An 18,096-nucleotide genomic window follows, 5' to 3' on the forward strand; every position below is an offset into this window, starting at 1 on the left:
GATATGCTTATGGTGATCATCACCACATGTTCCATTATGTGAATTTCCTCAAAACAAATGTTAAACAGTGAACAAGCATTCAAATTTTTCTTAAGCAGCAGTCCAAATGATGCTGTTCTCATTTTTATGTAAGCTTAATTTCTACAATATAGAACTGTTGGGCACTGCCAGGCACAGGCTGCAGCAACCTTCAGTAGACAGGCCTGAGCTGCCAAGCATGGCTAAGGACTCCCGGGGCTACAAGAGGCCACTCCCTCTCCAAGCCCAGCACAGCTGAACATAGGCTTTGCCCTGTGACCTTTGGCCAGTTGTCTAGGAAACTCCTTTTATGGTATCAGCCTGCCACCTTTGCACAGCCCATCCCCTGTACCCTATACCTCCCCTTTGCCATTGCCTAGTGCTGGAATGTGCATCCCCTTATGCTAATTAGGCATCGACAAGCAACCTTGTACATCCAATCCCCTTAGGACCCTCAACTGCTTATAAATCTCTTTCTTTATTGATTGAAGTAAGCTGTTCACAGAGACTGTCTCCCGAAAGTGATTCTTTATGCACTCACCACCAGGGTTTCCTGGGCGCTTTTGAGGGAACCACAGCCAGCCCCAGAGGACCCAAAGACCCACGTAGAACAGCATCAGAACATAGGAATGAAGGGCCCTGTGTGACTAAGGAATGTATTGAATCTTAAATCAAGTGGTCCTATAAACAAACAAGTGACAAACCTTTCTCCTTAGAAGCAAACACACTGGATACTTTTGGAGAACTGGATCCCCAGCCTTAACATACAGCTAACTTTATGTTAACAAAAATAATAAGTAAAATTTACTATTTTCTCCTGAGGACACCCAACCTCTATCCTCTGTGTGTACACACACACACACACACACACACACACACACACACAACACATCAAAGAAACAATCATGACACATACATATCACACGCTTATATATAAAATAATGTAATAAAATTCTGAAGTTTAGATATAAATTAAGAACTCATGATATCAATGAGAACATGAAAGAACAAATGATTGTAAAACACATGGTTTCAATATGTTTACACCTATATAGAATTAGATATAGTCTCCTCATGTAGAAATTAGGGTGGGAGCTCATAGTTACACTAGCTCTTATGAAGTATGGATCAGGTGTGATATAAGAGAGGTAAGATATATGCAGGCTGATACTGGAAGGTCCTAATTCACTCTATTAACCTAAATTGCAGAACAATTTCTTGCATACTCAAAGTATATGGTAAATATTCTTTGACTAAACAGACAAAAATGAATGCAAGGATAATAGCTATCATGGAGCCATTGAACTACACATATTAAATCTCAAATGTCTTACTGCCAAGGAAATTATTGTCTGCTTCAAAGTGTTGCTAAGTTGTTTGTTTCAAAAAATTAAACAAGGAAATAGAATAAAATGAAGTCAGTCAGAATAACAGTATAATTAGTTGCATTTTTTTGTCAAAACACAGATGGCTACATTATTTTATGAATCATTTTGTTGAAATGAAACCCTCCCACTTATAATTATCTGTTCAACTTTCTGAGTGAGAAGTTGAGAGAAATATGTCCACATAAAATGTTAATAAATTTGCAATTGCATCTTCTATTTGCAAAAGCATGATCAAATCCTCTGGCAAAATGTATTCCCTCAGTATTTTGCAGCATTTGAATAATCAGTTCAGTTTGTTTTTGATAATTATTTGAGTTTATTTTATTATTCTCCCAGATATGACTCATTATTAAAAGAAAACTAGATAGAAGAGTGATGTCTCTTTACTTTCTGTCATGAGGTCAAATGTCAATAAAAGCACATCCTAAGAGAATGTATAATATCTTTATTGTCATATCAGATTTCAACTCCTATACAATCCCACAGGTCTTATATAATTTTTCCAGGTATAATAGTCTACCTAGTTCAGGTGAAATTGAAACTGTCCTCTCAGATTAGAAAGTATATGGTACTGAAACCATGACATATATATGCTGTTCTCCTCTGCAATAGAATGCAAGGTGCTGGAAAGTCAGTGCCACTTTTTACATGAAGTATCCATCTATTTAGTATGCATTTCCAAATCTTACAGATTAAATTAGGACACAACGTGAAATTTGACTGTCTCACTAGCATTAGGAATGTACCATGTGCCACGCATTCTCATGAAATTCTCTTTTACTCACCCCTTCACACACTTGACAATTCTGTCACTGTGATGTGCTCATGGTTCCCAAATATTTCACCATGACTCATGCTTCTGCTGGAAATTCTCACTCACTGCTTCTGTGGTCATCCACCTCTTAAAGCAGAACTTTATTGATATCTCATCGTTCCTTCCATTCAACCTTGCATACATTTTTAAAGTTCTGCCTTATCTATGTCTTAAGTAATTTATGTTACACTTTATTTTACTAATTTGTATGCTTTGTAACTTAAAGCAGATCAGTGCCAATGTCTCTCTTCTCTATTTGTTGTAAGCTTGTGTCTCCTATTGACTATGACTTGGTATAAATCTGATAATGCTTGGTATGAATGTTGATAATGAAATAATCATTTTTATTAACTTAACTCCTGAAAGTATTTGTGATTTGAGCTGTTTGGGATATATTTTCAGACAGTTGCATAAGCTTTTCATCTGCTTATATTGACCCCTTAAGAAACGGACAACACCAGAATTTGTAATATTTTCATGAATAATTTGAAGCAAACAGAGTTAAGACAAGACCCATCTGCCTAACACCACAGAACTAACAAGGTAGAGATTAATAGCATGCAATCACAATAAAAGTATTTCTATTTTATGAGTGTGTTAGGTCAGTAGGATCTCTAAGGTTCTATTAACTCGAACGGTGATTATATTTCAGATCAGAGGATGAGAACATGAGAATCAGACTCAAATGTGCCCCTATCTTAATGACCTCATCAGCACACTCAGGAGCGCTGTTTCTTTCATCAATATTATTGTGGGACACTTTGTCTTGGTCATCTATCCTGATTATTTCATTCCTGTTTGAAATAACACGCCTTTTCTTTGTTTAATGTTTTATAATATTTTATTTATTTATTTATTTTAAGACAGAGTGAAAGAGGCAAAGAAAAAGAAAGAAAGAGAGAGAGAGAGAGACTAGGCATGCTGGGGCCTGTAGCCACTGAAAACACTCCAGACACATGCGTCAACTCATGCTTTTGTGGGTTCTGTGGATAACAGGTAACCAAACGTGGGTCCTTAGACTGCTCTGGCTGGTCAGGCTGAAGTCTTAACCACTAAGTCATCTCTCCAGCGCACTAAGCCTTGTCTCGACCAGCCCCTGGTGTGACAGCAGAGCCGCAGTGAGGAAAGCTTGCACCATCTACTGCTTCCACATGTCACCTTTGCTCTCATGTCACTTGTCAAAACTCTTCACATGTCAAATGATGCCTCAGTGTGTGTGGGGGGGCGGGGGGGCATACCTTTACAAAACGTGAAAGTGAGATCGAGCATAAAGAGAGCCGTAACATTTTAACAAAGTTCTGCTTCCGGCTTCCTTGTGTGTGTGTGTCCTGTGTCTACATGTGAGCGAGCATTTCTTGTGTGTGAGAATGTCTGCACGCAAGTCAGAGTCTGCAAGTGTATGGACCAGACAAAGACTTCCTCTGCTGAGCCCGGGCTTCAGACGCAGCATGTCTTTTCCCTCCTCCTCTTCCTCCTCCTCCTCCGTGACCTTGTCCAAATCTAAACAATTGCTGTTAGAGATGTGAGGACACGTGTGTGTTATTTCCACTTTACTGTGCTCTCCATTGGCAATGCTGTTATCTTGAGACTGCGGCACGTGGTTGTGGTCTGTTGAGAGTCCTTCACTGATAAGGGCAGCGCAACTTCTAGGCCTCTCTGAAAGACCTTGTCATCTAAAGCCACCTTTTTATTTTATTTTCTTTATGTATTTATTTATTTTGGTTTTTCGAGGCAGAGTCTCACTCTAGCCCAGACTAACCTGGAATTCACTATGGAGTCTCAGGGTGGCCTCAAACTCACGGCGATCCTCCTGTCTCTGCCTCCCGAGTGCTGGGATTAAAGGTGTGGGCCACCACACTCTGTTTTTTTATTTTATTTTATTTTATTTTTTAAGGTGTTTTCTCTGAATGTCTTCTTTCTGGGGATTCTTTGGGTTAGGTTTTGTTTTTTCTTGCTTTAACTCCTTTGATACTGTTTTGGAGTTCTTGTTTAAAAGTGCAGTTGCAGAAGTCATCATCACTACCTGAATCCTCAAATTGTGCGTAATTGATGGGGTTTTTGCTTTCTTAGGAGCGCAGAGGAGCCCATGGCAACTCTGGCCCAGAGAACCACCTTTGGAGTTGGCTATTCATCATAAACAGACCTCTCCTTTAAGACAGCATCTCTTGTTCATTGCTATAGTTTCCAAAAACTTCCAGTATTTTTTTTTTTTCTTTTTCCACCACCATTCTTATTCTAGGAGCACCGGGCTCACAGATGCTTGTGTTACACCCTCCAGCCTTACAGGTCAGGTAGTCATATTTGTGAGACAGATATGTTGACCGTTGGGCATCTCTGCATTTCTACCTCTAACTTTGGGCATGTTGCTGTGAGTGTGAAATCAAACATGTGGGAGGTAGATAACCATGGGTCTGTGAATTTGAGAGGCTGACAACACTAGACCCAGGAAAATATAGGGAGGGTATAACCTATGGTTGGACCAGAAGACAAGGCTGAGCGTCTAGTGTGTGTGTGTTGCTAGGGAGATTTGACTGTGGGGTATCAGTTAGGGTTCTCCTCGGGTAAGGCCATCAGCTGAAAATGGGCAGACAGCATGGAGAGTTTAGGGAGAAAATCAGCAATTTATCTTCAAGGAAACTGTAACAGTGAATTATTACATCAAATGACCCATGTTTGAGAAGAGCTTAAGTTAGGCTTGAATAAGAATGTTAACTAGAAATCAGTATGGAAGGAACCTGCCAACTTCACAAATACTTTCTAGCATTTCTAGTAGAATTTTCTACATAATACTTGTCAACAGACCTTAAAAAGAAAATGACCTTGAAAAGTTTTTTTTTTTTATTAATGCATTTCCAGGATCATACAACATGTGCATTGTATATGAAATCTGTAAATGATTGGTGCATTATTTTCATATTAACTTCAGACAAGAGAAATGAAAACTGCCTCAGGAATAGCTTATATTTGAAATTCTACTGAACTATATTACTGAACCTGGATAGTATTAACTGAAATCATGTTTATGTATGAGGTAGAGTTCTAAGAACTTTTCTACCCTAACTCGATTAGAACTGAGCAGTGCTATAAAATAGGTATGAGTTACCTCATTTGTAATATAAGAAAAGTAAGAATGGAAACCCTAAATGTACAAAGTCATGAATATAGGTTTAAATAGTACTGGTGTGGTTCCAGTAGCAAGTCTCCCAAATTCAACTCAATATATATTGGGGTAAAATAGCCTAATAATTGTAGCTTCATTTTCAGGATGAAAACATTGTAGGGCAGCAAAGAAACTGAAGAAGTCTTCACTTGAATTGAAGCTTGAAGGATGCAAATTTATGCTCACCAAGATGTGGTGCACAATTGAGTCTCACATTTGTTAAGGCTCAAATAAGGTCACAGATACACTTCTAAAAATATAAGCGTATCAATGTACATAAAAATACAAGGATAAACTCACCCTGGGGCTACAGAGGGAGTTTAATTTCAACCTCGGCTAGAGTGAAATTTGGCTTTTGAAAAAAGTGACAAAACCAGTATAATACTCTATTTTATACTGGAAATATTAAAAAAAAAATCAGTATGGGCTGGAGGGATGGCTTAGCCATTAAGGTGCTTGTCTGTAAAGACTAAGGACCCAGATTCAATTCCCCAGTACCCATGTAAATGAGATGCACAAGATGACCCATATGTCTGGAGTTCTTTTTCCATTGGCTCTCTCGCTCTTTCTTGCTAAAATAAATAAATAAATTATAAAAATTGAATACAATTTCCCATCAAGGAGAAAGTCTTCCATTCTATTTTTTTTTATTTTGTTATTTTTATTTATTTGAGAAGGACAGACAGAGAGAGAAAGAGGCAGATAGAGAGATAGAATGGGTGCACCAGGGCCTCCAGCCACTGCAAATAAACCCCAGAAGTGTGCACCCCCTTGTGCATCTTGCTAATGTGGGTCCTGGGGAATTGAGCCTCTAACCAGGGTCCTTAGGCTCCACAGGCAAGTGCTTAACTGCTAAGCCATCTCTTCAGCCCTTCCATTCTATTATTTAACTTTATATAAAATTCAAATTATCTGAGTTCTTCAGAAAATTGGGCTATAGCAAGAGCTCCAAAAATAGAAATGAAACTATACTTACATTTGACCCATTAAATTACCAATAGGCCTTCACTCCAAGTAGAATGACACATATAGAATTTCTAAGGAAAGAAATGTATTCAAACAGAATGGCTGGGTTAGACCATTGTTTACTAATTTAATGAATCAAACTTGATGGCCTTTGTTATTAAAAACCAGGCTTCCTATGAGGAGAACACACTGAACTCCCTGCACTCCAAACTGACACAGGTAACCTTCCTGTATGAAGGGGGCAGGTATAAGAATAACAATAATTTCATACAAGGTATGATGGAATAGCTAAGCCAAAGTGTGGGTTCACTAATTCGAACAGGGTTCACACTTTTTCCTTCTAATTGGTTGGCCAGGTCTACAGAGCTAGAGTAGGAATCTATTTCTGGATACTCATTATAAGTAAATGCAGGCAAGCCTCGTCCTATCCCGAAACACTATATGGAAAAATGACACCTCTGGAAGCACAATAAATATGAAGTGTGAAAGGGCATATAAACAAACCAATAGTACCTCTAGAAGAGCAAGGGGAATAGCTACAACAAATACTGTTATGTGTATTTTACATTACAGATCATTCATTCCTAAAACAACCAAGCTATTTTCTGTTAAAGAAGCAAATCTGAGGATAAAAAATCAAAACAAAACGTTGTAACTTTAGATGGATAGAAGGATGCAAGTAATTGTCTACAGTTAAGGAAAATAAAATAATAATTGATGGGGAAATACTGTGCACAAGCTTAGACTTTTCTAAAGTGTCACTTGGTAATAAAATGATTTATATTGGCTCCAGTGATTTACACTATTTATTGAAGAGGACAGAGTGATTAGTTTTTAGTATCTATATAGAAAATATGTCTTTCAAAAGTCAAAGAGTCAAGCACTGAAAGATTTTATTCATTCTTCTGCAACCAAAGGCATTACCCATTAGTGATTCAAATTTAGCTAGCTTCTTACTAGATTATTAGATTTTAATTATAATGAAACATCATCTTGCCTTTTCAAAGTCTAATGGATAGACTCAAGCTGTTAAGAAGAGTAAATCAAATAATTTCATAGTAACTCCAAAAAAGGAAAATCAAAGTCATTGGTTTTAATTCTTCTGTATACATTCGTGTTTAAATTTAAATGAAGTCATTGACTATCAGTCTCATTTAACATAGATTGAATATTCCAGAGTTATCAATGTCAAAGTAAAATTAAAATATAAATTATTACTCCCTTTAATTTCATAGCCATATGGCAGGCCATTTTGGTAATGCTGTAATAATGTTACATGTTACATCTGAAAAATATAGCATAAAGGATATACTCTCCAAATTATGGTCTTATAATTTTATGATATGGATTTAGAAATCTATAGACGTAATTGAATTGGCATCAGTCATGAATACTCAAATACCTAACCTAACATCAAACTCTGTATTCTTTACAGTAGGGAATTATGACGGTGAAAACCAAGGTTCTACAAAATACTCCATATAAGCTAAGCCAGATAACTTCTCACTATTGGGACAGAACTCAAGGCCAGAAGGAACTGACGAGGTGGAGGGTTTTATTCTGGCTTACAGTTTTGAGGGAGAGTTGCTTCATGGCAGACAAACCATAGCAGGTGTTGTATCTTGTCACAGCACCAGAGAGGGAGCGAACAGTGAGCACTGGCACCAGAGGGATGAAACAGAGAATCTCAAGGTCCACGCCTAGTAACACTCCTCCAGAAAGGTTCTACAGCTCAAAGCCTTCACCGTCTGGGGATCCAATATGAGGCCTATTTACAAACACATAGGCTATGGGGTATATTCTGCATGCAAACATCCACATATACAAGCATTTTGCCCATGCTACAGTTATTCACAGAGGGCTAGTGTATGGCAAAGAGCCCAACTTGCTGGGTATGACTCCTTAGTTGGCTTCATCCCCCAGATCTGCATATTGGCATGAATAATTAAAAAGGCATGGGTTACTTTCTCTAGATAGGGAGGAATTCATGTACAAAGTTCAGCCTCCCAACCATATACTACCTCTGTGGCTTTTGGAATTTAGTACAATTTCTTCTGGTAGATTATTAAATTGGTCGACACCAGATTGTGGTAGTTTTAATGTATGAGCCCTCCCCCGCCCCACCAATAGAATCAGGTGTTTGACTAAGTCTGTCTCCAGCTACCTGGCTGGAGGAGGAATTGCTGGGGATGGGAATGACTTCTAGTCAAAGGTATGCAAGGCCTTATGAGCTCTGCCAACTTTCCTGCTCCTTTCCCTTGTGTGCTTGCTTGCTTGTGGTGCTGGCTATGTGATGGTGACTCCCCGACTGGATCTGACAGACCCCCCCTCCCCCCCCGCCCAAGTATAAACTGAAATAAACTGCTTCCTTGTCTAAACTGTGCCTGGTTTGGGTGTTTGTCACAGCAACATGAGCTGACTACAACACAATTTGATAACACTGTCAACGTGCTACAGAGGGATCTAGAAGGCTGGGCATGAGAGGAAACACGCTTCCTCTACACCAAGAAAGAGGCAGAGTCCACCAGGGACTGTGGGGCCCAGACTTAATTCAGTAAAATTAGTTTCTGTATTCATCAAATGTTACCCTTTTATTTTATAGAACATCCTCTAAGTTTTTTTCTATAAATCTCTGATTTATTGTATTCATGGAGCAAACTATATTTTAAATCCCATTATACAAAAAGTATTAAAATGGTTATATTAATATATTTTACAAAATCATGACGAGGAAATCATAACTCCCCAGCTGTTTTCCTTTGATTGAGTTTCTTTCTTTCTTTTCTTTTCTTTTTCTTTTTTTTTTTCTTTTTTCTTTTTTTTTATAGTGCTACAGTGCACCATCTCCAGCCACCAACTTAATTCTTCCCTCCAAACATCTCTTCATACCCATGAGTCACTGGACTGGCAGACACTTTGCCTGCCCACTCTCACCAGTGAATATATGATCATCCACTTGGACATTCAGAGTCTTTTTAAAATAGGTACTAAGATTTGGAACTACCATTTAAAGATGGGCTCTACTTGGGGGTATTGTTTTCCATGCTATGTTTTTCTATGCAAAATTAACTGTATCTTGCTCATTTTTGTTGACTGGTATGTAACAAAGGAAAGTATATTGAAGATATGAATGCTTAGTTAGAAGAAATGTCAAGATCTTACAAGTATCCAGTCTCATTTCTGGATGAATTATTGCAACATTTTAGCATTTTCCCTGACTTTTTCAATGAGAATGCATGTATATACTATGAGAAAATGTTACTTAAAAATAATGACGAGGGCTGGAGAGATGGCTTAGTGGTTAAGTGCTTGCCTGTGAAGCCTAAGAAACCTGGTTCAAGGCTTGATTCCCCAGGACTCACATTAGCCAGATGCACAAGCGTCTGGAGTTCATTGGCAATGGCTCGAAGCCCTGGTGTGCCCATTCTCTGTCTTTCTTTATCTGCCTCTCTCTCTCTCTCTCTCTCTCTCTCTCTCTCTCTCTCTCTGTCACTCTCAAATAAATAAATAAATAAATAAACGAATAAGTAAATAAATAAATGAAAATAAAATAATGATGAACTAAACATACTAACAACATTATTAGATATATATTATAAAAAGAACATCAATATGAATGTAAAATTTGAAATCTCTAACTTTGAATATGATCTAGAAATACATGATTATTGTGACCACTAAAATAAATTTATATTTTCTAAAAATACAGAAAAAGAGCAGTTTATCACAAGATTGTCATATTTGTGCTTATTTTTCTTTAGCACTGAACTAAAAATTATTCAAAGACTGAAGGCTTGAGTTGACAACTTTCCCGGTTGCCTTGTTAAGAGGCTTTCATTACACATTATAAGCAGACATATTTCTGTGATCCCCTTCAGTGATTCTGCAGCTCTGTTCACCATAACAACTATGGACTCAGTTACAAATCCCCTGTAAACGGGAATCTGCAGGACCACCTCATCGTGAACATATCTTCTTTATTTCTCCTTTATGAAAAGATTGTACCTGAAAAAAAAATACTTAGGATAAAGCTAGTTCATATGGACTGCATCAGGAATATGCTGGTGTACAAATTAAATGCATATATTAGTGTGTGCTCAAGAATTTAAATATGTTATTTAAGTAAAATTATACATTTTTAGGAAGCACATCTTTTACACAGTATATAAAAATTATAAGCCTTATGATTGCAATATAAAATGTACTGACTGAATAATGTACCTCCATGCTTGAATTTTAAGAATAATATAGATATAGAATATACTAAAATAAAGCAAAAGGCTCTCTCACATAATTTTGAAATTTGTAGTGAATATTTACAAACACATACATGTTATTCATAACAGGAAAATTGCACACCCTGTCTTCCAGAGCATAGTGAAAGATTTAAAGAAAGCATTAAGTAGTAACAGAAATATATGATTTCAGACTTCCTAAAACTATATGATTTCTCAAACCATTCTATTTTCATATTATATTTTTATTTATTTGAAAGAGAGAGAAATGGAGAGGGACAGAGAGGGGGAGGAAGAGAGAAAAAGAGAGAGAGAAAGAGACATGGATAGAATGGGCATGTTATGGCCTCTAGCCACTGCAAAAGAACACCAAACACATGTATCACCTTGTTCATCTGGCTTACACTCATTCTGAAGAATTGAACCTGGGTCTTTTGGCTTTGCAGGCAAATCCTTAACTAACAAACCATCTCCCTATCCCTCTCAAAGCATTGCTAAATCAAGACAGTCTTGTATTAAATTGGTTGGAATCCATTTTTCTTTCATTTCATAGAATTTTAAGTCTGATTGGATTATTACCATTGCCACTCTAATTTTTAGCCAATGTTATTGAGGAAATTGAAAAATGAATGTTACTAAAGCAATCCCATAGACTCCAGGATAATACATTAAGTGTGATGAGCTCTTCTATGGACGATTAGTGTTAAGTTCACAAGTTTTGTGAGGTGTTTTAGGTTTTATTCACAATTTGTTTGCAAGGAGAGAAAGAGAAATAGTGATTATGGGTACACTAGAATCTCTTGCCAAGGTGGGGTTGGGGGGACTCCAAATGCCTGTGCCACTTTGTGCATCTGGCTTTACATGGGGACTGGTGAATCAAAACTGAGCCAGCAGATTGAGAACAAATACTTTTAGCCACTGGGCTATCTTTCCATCCCTAAGTTTGTGAGTCTTGGTGGAACTCATCACATCTACTCAATCATTCTCAAACTGTGGTCATATATAGATAAATAATTACCATTGCTAGTGAATTTAAAGCACTGTCCTCTGGAAAACATAAGGGAGCAGTTCTTGAATTCATTATTTGCATGACATGGAGACAACTCTGTTTATTTACACTGCTGGTGACTATTAGCCTCCAGCTAATTAGGAGGGAAATGTCTTCCTTCTAGGTTCCAACATGGTATCTTGATGTCCTAAGGCAACAGCCCGGGGTGTCTTCAGCTGCAAAGTCTTGCCTTTTAGCCCTGACAGGTATTTTGCCAATGGCAGACTCATAACTTTATGATTATTATTATTTTGCTTGCTTCTGTTCAAGGAAGATATCATCTAGTGTTCATCTCTCATTTTCTTGTTGGCTGTGGTTACTGGAGTAATTTCCAAGATGGAAGAGGCTGGCACGGGGAATGAGGGTGAAAGTAAAGTTGGCACAGTTTCCCTCCTGTTTCTTGGTCTTTACCTGGGTCTGGTTTATCCTCAGCTCCAGCTTGAGATGAACTGCTTCTCGCACCACTGTAATTCACTGAGCTCCAGCGACACCTTTCTTCCCCATCTCCCATGTTTAGTAACTTCTATTTTCAGTCACAAGAACGTCTCCACCCCACGTCCATTGTTCTAATGTACAACAAGTGCCTATTAAAAGAATTATTATTGGGCTGGAGAGATGGCTTAGCGGTTAAGCGCTTGCCTGTGAAGCCTAAGGACCCCGGTTCGAGGCTCGGTTCCCCAGGTCCCACGTTAGCCAGATGCACAAGGGGGCGCACGCGTCTGGAGTTCGTTTGCAGAGGCTGGAAGCCCTGGCGTGCCCATTCTCTCTCTCCCTCTATCTGTCTTTCTCTCTGTCTGTCGCTCTCAAATAAATAAATAAAAAATTTATAAAAAAAAAAAGAATTATTATTGTACTCCTATAGACATTGGGTAGAACAAGTGAGTATAGATAATTTAAAATAGACAGGCTGCTCAATATCAGGTTTCTTCTCATGTGTTATTTTTGTTGTTGTTTAGCACAAGGATTAAGGAATTTTTCTTTTGGATAAAATACATCCTTTGGGCTAGAGAGATGGTTTAGTGGTTAAGGCACTTGCCTGCAAAGGCAAAGACCCCAGGGACCCTCATAAGTCAGATACAAAAGATGACACATGATTCTGGGGTTTATTTGCAGCACCTAGAGGCCCTGGCATACCCATTCTCTCTCTCTGTTTCTCTCTCTTACTCCCTCGTTCTCAAAAACAAAAATAAAATGAAATAAAATAAAATAAAATGAAATATTTTAAAAGAAAAGTGAATATTTCAAAAAAAAAAAAAGAATCCCTTCTAAGTATTTGCCAATAAATGAATTTGTATCTACTAACAGCTCTCTCCATCACAACTAAGAACTTGTACACCACAGGAAGAAAAATCAAACTTATGGAAAGAGGTGCTCAGGTATTTTTTAAAGACAGAGACGAGGCCACGTTGTGATATTCTTCTTTCAATCAAGAGGTAGCCCAGTAAGATCCTGAACGCTGCCCACTAACATTTGCCTGCAATGTTCCCCATCTTCTGAATCAGATTCTACCCTCTCCATCTCATTAGACTCTATTCCTGACCTTTCTAAAAAGAATCCATGACACATTTTCCTTTCTTCTCAAATTCCAATGGCATGCAATTTACAAAGTTAGTTATCTCTTTTCTCTGCACCCATGGTGATGTGAAAATGAGAAGTACACGGCCCCCTTGTATCTTCTTACAATAAATGCTGCCAGTCCTTTGGCTCTATTATTTTGTGCAGTTTGCAGACCCATGACAATGTCTACTTATCAAGAGCTAACCACATAAATAGGAAAAAAGAGGGATTGAAAGAAAACTAATACAGTGAAGATTAATTAAAAATATGTTAAGTTGCATTTTATCAATGTTTGGTAACTTTATGTTTTTACCAATCACTTTTTTAAAAAAAATATATTTATTTATTTGCAAGCAGAGAAGGAGATGGAAAGAAGAGAGAAAGGTAAGAAGAATGACTATGCCAGGGCCTCCAGCTGCTGCAAATGAATTCCAGTTTCATATGCCACTTTGTGCCTTTAGCTTTTGTTAATACTGGGGAATTGAACCTAGGTTGTTAGGCTTTGCAAGCAAGTGCCTTAACTGCTGAGCAATCTCTCCAGCCTTCAAGCAATCATTTTCCTATAAATAAATATGCTGAAAAAAAAGTATTGGGAATTTTAAGAAAAAGTAGGCAACTCAAATGAGAGTTTCAGAACATTGATTTTTTTTTTTTTTTTTTTTTTGAGGTTGGGTCTCACACTAGGCTAGGCTGGCCTGGAAGTCACTCTGTAGTCCCAGCATGGCCTCAAACTCAAGGTTACCCTCCTACCTCTTCCTCCAGAGTGCTGGGATTAAAGGCATGTGCCACCATGCCTGGCTTAGAACATATTTTTTGCAAAGAAAATATAAAATCAACAATATTTTATCAAAGAATGATAACAACGTAGCTATTTCTTAGAAGTTAGTCTGTTAACTATAATTAAGTCAATTTAAATGATTTTTGCAAGGTCTTTATTATTGTAGTTATTTTAAGTTTTAAATTAATAAACCTAGTTTTCAATCACATCAATAGAATTTGGTCTAGGTGATTTCTTTAAACATTTTGAAGAAATGTCTTCACAATTTTAGATATTGCTTCCTTGGACATTCTTCCATATCACTGGCCTTTCTCACATTCTAATCCATTTTTCCTCACATAAGTAACTTTCTAAAATAATTGATAATGGATTATAAACACTGAAATGCTATAAAGTACAGTCTTTAGACTCAGCTGCACCCAGCTTGTCAATAAATAGTTGGAATGTCGGCTGCCTATCATCTAAGCCAGGTAGAAGCTGAGTGTCAGTCACAGACAATGATGCCTCTTGGTCGACAACCTGCCAAAATGAAACCCAAACATGACCCACTACTCCATTCTTCCACTTTTGGATTCTTGTGTTCAGAAATACTGACACTCACTTTAGGATTTTGAGGAAGGGAATTCAAACGAATGAGAATCAGTGGATTCTGTTTTCTTGGGCAGCGCTGGTGCTCTTGTCCCGGGACTCACTAGGGGAGAACAACTTGCGGCATAACAATCTTTCCAAAACAAGCCTTTGATACACAACAAGCAAACACATATGTGTAAGCAAATTTATTTAATTTATGTTCCTTACTATAGATGCTAGATTTCTGACAAAACCTTACCCCATTGTATACAGAATAATATATCTCCCTTTTTAAAAAAAATATTAAGCCATGCTAACTAACTAAATAATAAAATAAGGTTAACACACACACACACACACACTCCACATACATGTGTAATTCTACTTAGATAGACTAATGTAATTATTTGGCCAAATATAAATGTCTCGGGTATCTTAACTTAAAAAACATACCCACGTGAAAGTGTTCTATCCACGAGTATACTGACACAAATTCACTTAAAATAACTTTTTAAAATTTCCAAATAGATTTTATTTATTTATTTCCATGCAGAGAGAGAGAAATGAGTGACAGAGAGAAGGGAAACAGGATGAAGAGAGTGGGAGAGAAAGAGAGAGATTTAGAAAGACTATGAATGGGCATGCTAGGGCCACTAGACACTACAGAGAAACCCCAGATGCATGTCTCACTGTCCACCTGGCTTTACGTGTGCACTGGGCAATTGAACCTGGTTCATTAGGCCATTCGTGCAAGTGTTTTGCCCACTGAATGATGCATCTCTCTAGCTTTTTAAAAGTACTCTCCATAGTGAGCTATGAATATTAACTTTGAGAGAAAGTTAAGTGTGTTGAATGGATTACCAAGTAAATGAATAAATGATAGGAGATAAAAATATTAAGTTTCTATTAAAAATAAATCACAAGCTTTGCCTTCCGCAGTCTCCTTTACCCTAATTCATGAGACAAACATTAAGTGAAAGTAATGACTTACACACAGAAATCAGTATGAATATCCCATTTACAGAGCTGTCATGCCAATTCCTATCTTGTGATTATGATGTGTGGAGGTGAAATTGTCCCCTGAATTAATGGCAACTGCATCAGAGCCTTTATCCAGTACACTGTTTGAAATGATTAAATTCATGGAATGTTTGCTTAATCTATTTTCTTTTCCATATGCTTTGGTCCTTGCCTGAGGCAAACCCATGTAATAATTTTCAATTGAACAAAACCATAACTCATGACCCAATAAATTATTAAGGAACCCTGCCTTGCATCTAATTCATCATTCATCTTACTACAATGGCAAAAAGCCATCTAAAATCTGTAACAGTTTCTTGCAGTGATAAATAGTTCTATTTAAATCTTGGAATATAATCATGTGTGTTTATGTGAGTGTGTGTAAGTGCTTAAAATTAGCTGTAAACTTGAAATTTTCCACTGAAACTTCCAAGTCATTATAATCTTGTTTTGACAAGCCTGATACTCAAATGTCATCACTTGTAATTCACTTCTTAACCCTGAAAGTATTCTAGAGGTGATGATTATATTCTCCTTAGAGTTATATTTTCAAAAAAATGAGCTGTAGATATAGAGTATTGTATCTCATTTCCCCCTCACCTTCCTTCTTTTATGCTGGTGTATTGAACTGACCTGTGACAGGTCAAGGAAATACAATAGTGCAAGTGCATTTGTCACATAACAGAAGGGGAGTAAACTTGTAATAGTGCCGAGATAAAACAGATGGTTAACTCTTGCCAGTTGTAAGTAATAGCCCACACCTTTAAGCTACCTCTTAGCAGCTTGGTCTTGCAGACATTGATGGATTTTAAAAAATAATATTTATTTACTTATTCATTTGAGGGAGAGAAAGAGAAGAGAGAGGAAAAAAATGGGTCTGCCAGGGCCTCAAGCCACTGAAAAGTAACTCCATACATACTGGAAAAGGGTACTGGGGAATCGAACCTGGGTCCTTAACATTCACAGGCAAGCACCTGAACCATTAAGTCATCTCTTCAGCACATGATCACGGGCATCCTTGGCTACATAGTGAGTTCAAAGCCAGAAAGAGGATCCTGAGAACCTTTGTCAAAATGACCAATAATGCTTTTAGTAAAACATTCCCAGTTCCAGACATAAACAGAAGCATGCACGCAGACACACATGGGTAACAAATGTGCCCTCCCGCAAACAGCTCTCATCCTGACAGTGATGAACCCACTCTAGGAATAAAGTGTACAGAGAAGCTTCAGATTCAGATGTTTTTACTGGTACTTTTGTTATTATTATATTTGTAGTGATCTTAGAAAATAGTGACTTTCAATCTGCACTGAGGGGTGTGCAGTTCTACATGAATCACTGTGCTGGACATTTTTATTCACTCACCGCTGATACCCTCTTGGCCCCAGTGTGCCCCCTTCTGGTCCCATTAATAGATACAAAATACCATGGCCAACTGAATAGTAGTTGTGCCATATATATGTCATATGTGTGTGTGTAAATTATATATAAATATAATTAATCCTATGTGTGTAGTATTACACATATATAAATTATATGACATAGGTGTGTGTATAGTTATTGTTAGCTATGAATTCTGCTACCTAATAACCCTCTCTTTCCTTTCTTCATCCTTTTACATTTCTTCTTCCATACATAGTCCCTCTTTTTACATTCACATATATCAAAATCTAGATCTACACAGGAGAAAAAAAAAAACAAAAAAACAGGTGAAACTTGTCTTTCTGAGTCTGTAAGCCTTGCTTATTATGCTCCCATTTCAAAACCCAATTTATTTTTCTTAATTATACTATTTAAAATTTTTAAAATATTTTATTTTATTTATTTGACAGAGAAAGAGAGAGAGAATGGGCATGCCACAGCTTCCAACCACTGCAAACAAACTCCAGACACATTGCCCCTTTGTGTATCTGGCTAACGTGGGATCTAGGGAATAGAACCTGGTTCCTTTGGATTTTCAGGCAAATGCCTTAGTCGCTAAGCCATGCCTCCAGCCCCCCCCCCACACACACACACCAAAAAAAAAAAAACCTTTTATTTTTATTTATTTACATATTTGCAAGGAGATAGCAAGAGACAAAGAGATAGAGAGAGAGAATGAGAATGGGTGCCGCAGGGCCTCCAGCGACTGCAGAGGAACTACTGATTCATGCACCACTTAGTGCATCTGACTTTACCTGAGTACTGGGGAACTGAGACAGAGGTTTTAGGCTTTATATGCAAGAGCTTTAACTGCTGGATGATCTCTCCAGCCCAACTTTTGAACCTCCTCCTCTGAGCTCAGGGGTGCTGAGATTGGGTTTGCCACAGCCAGTTTATGAAGGGCTGGGGTTGTACCCAGGCCATTACTCATGCTGGACAAGGCTCTGCTGACCAGCCTACATTCCCATGGTTTGAAGGTGATCATATACACCGTCATTCATTCCATAATGACTATTCACTAATCATCAAATAATGCTTGCTTCATAGAAGTCCGGATTTCTGCCGGGTGTGGTGGTGCACGCCTTTAATCCCAGCACTTGGGAGGCAGAGGTAGGAGGAT

Source organism: Jaculus jaculus, chromosome 15 (genome assembly GCF_020740685.1).
Source record: "Jaculus jaculus isolate mJacJac1 chromosome 15, mJacJac1.mat.Y.cur, whole genome shotgun sequence".
NCBI classification, from domain to species: Eukaryota; Metazoa; Chordata; class Mammalia; order Rodentia; family Dipodidae; genus Jaculus; species Jaculus jaculus.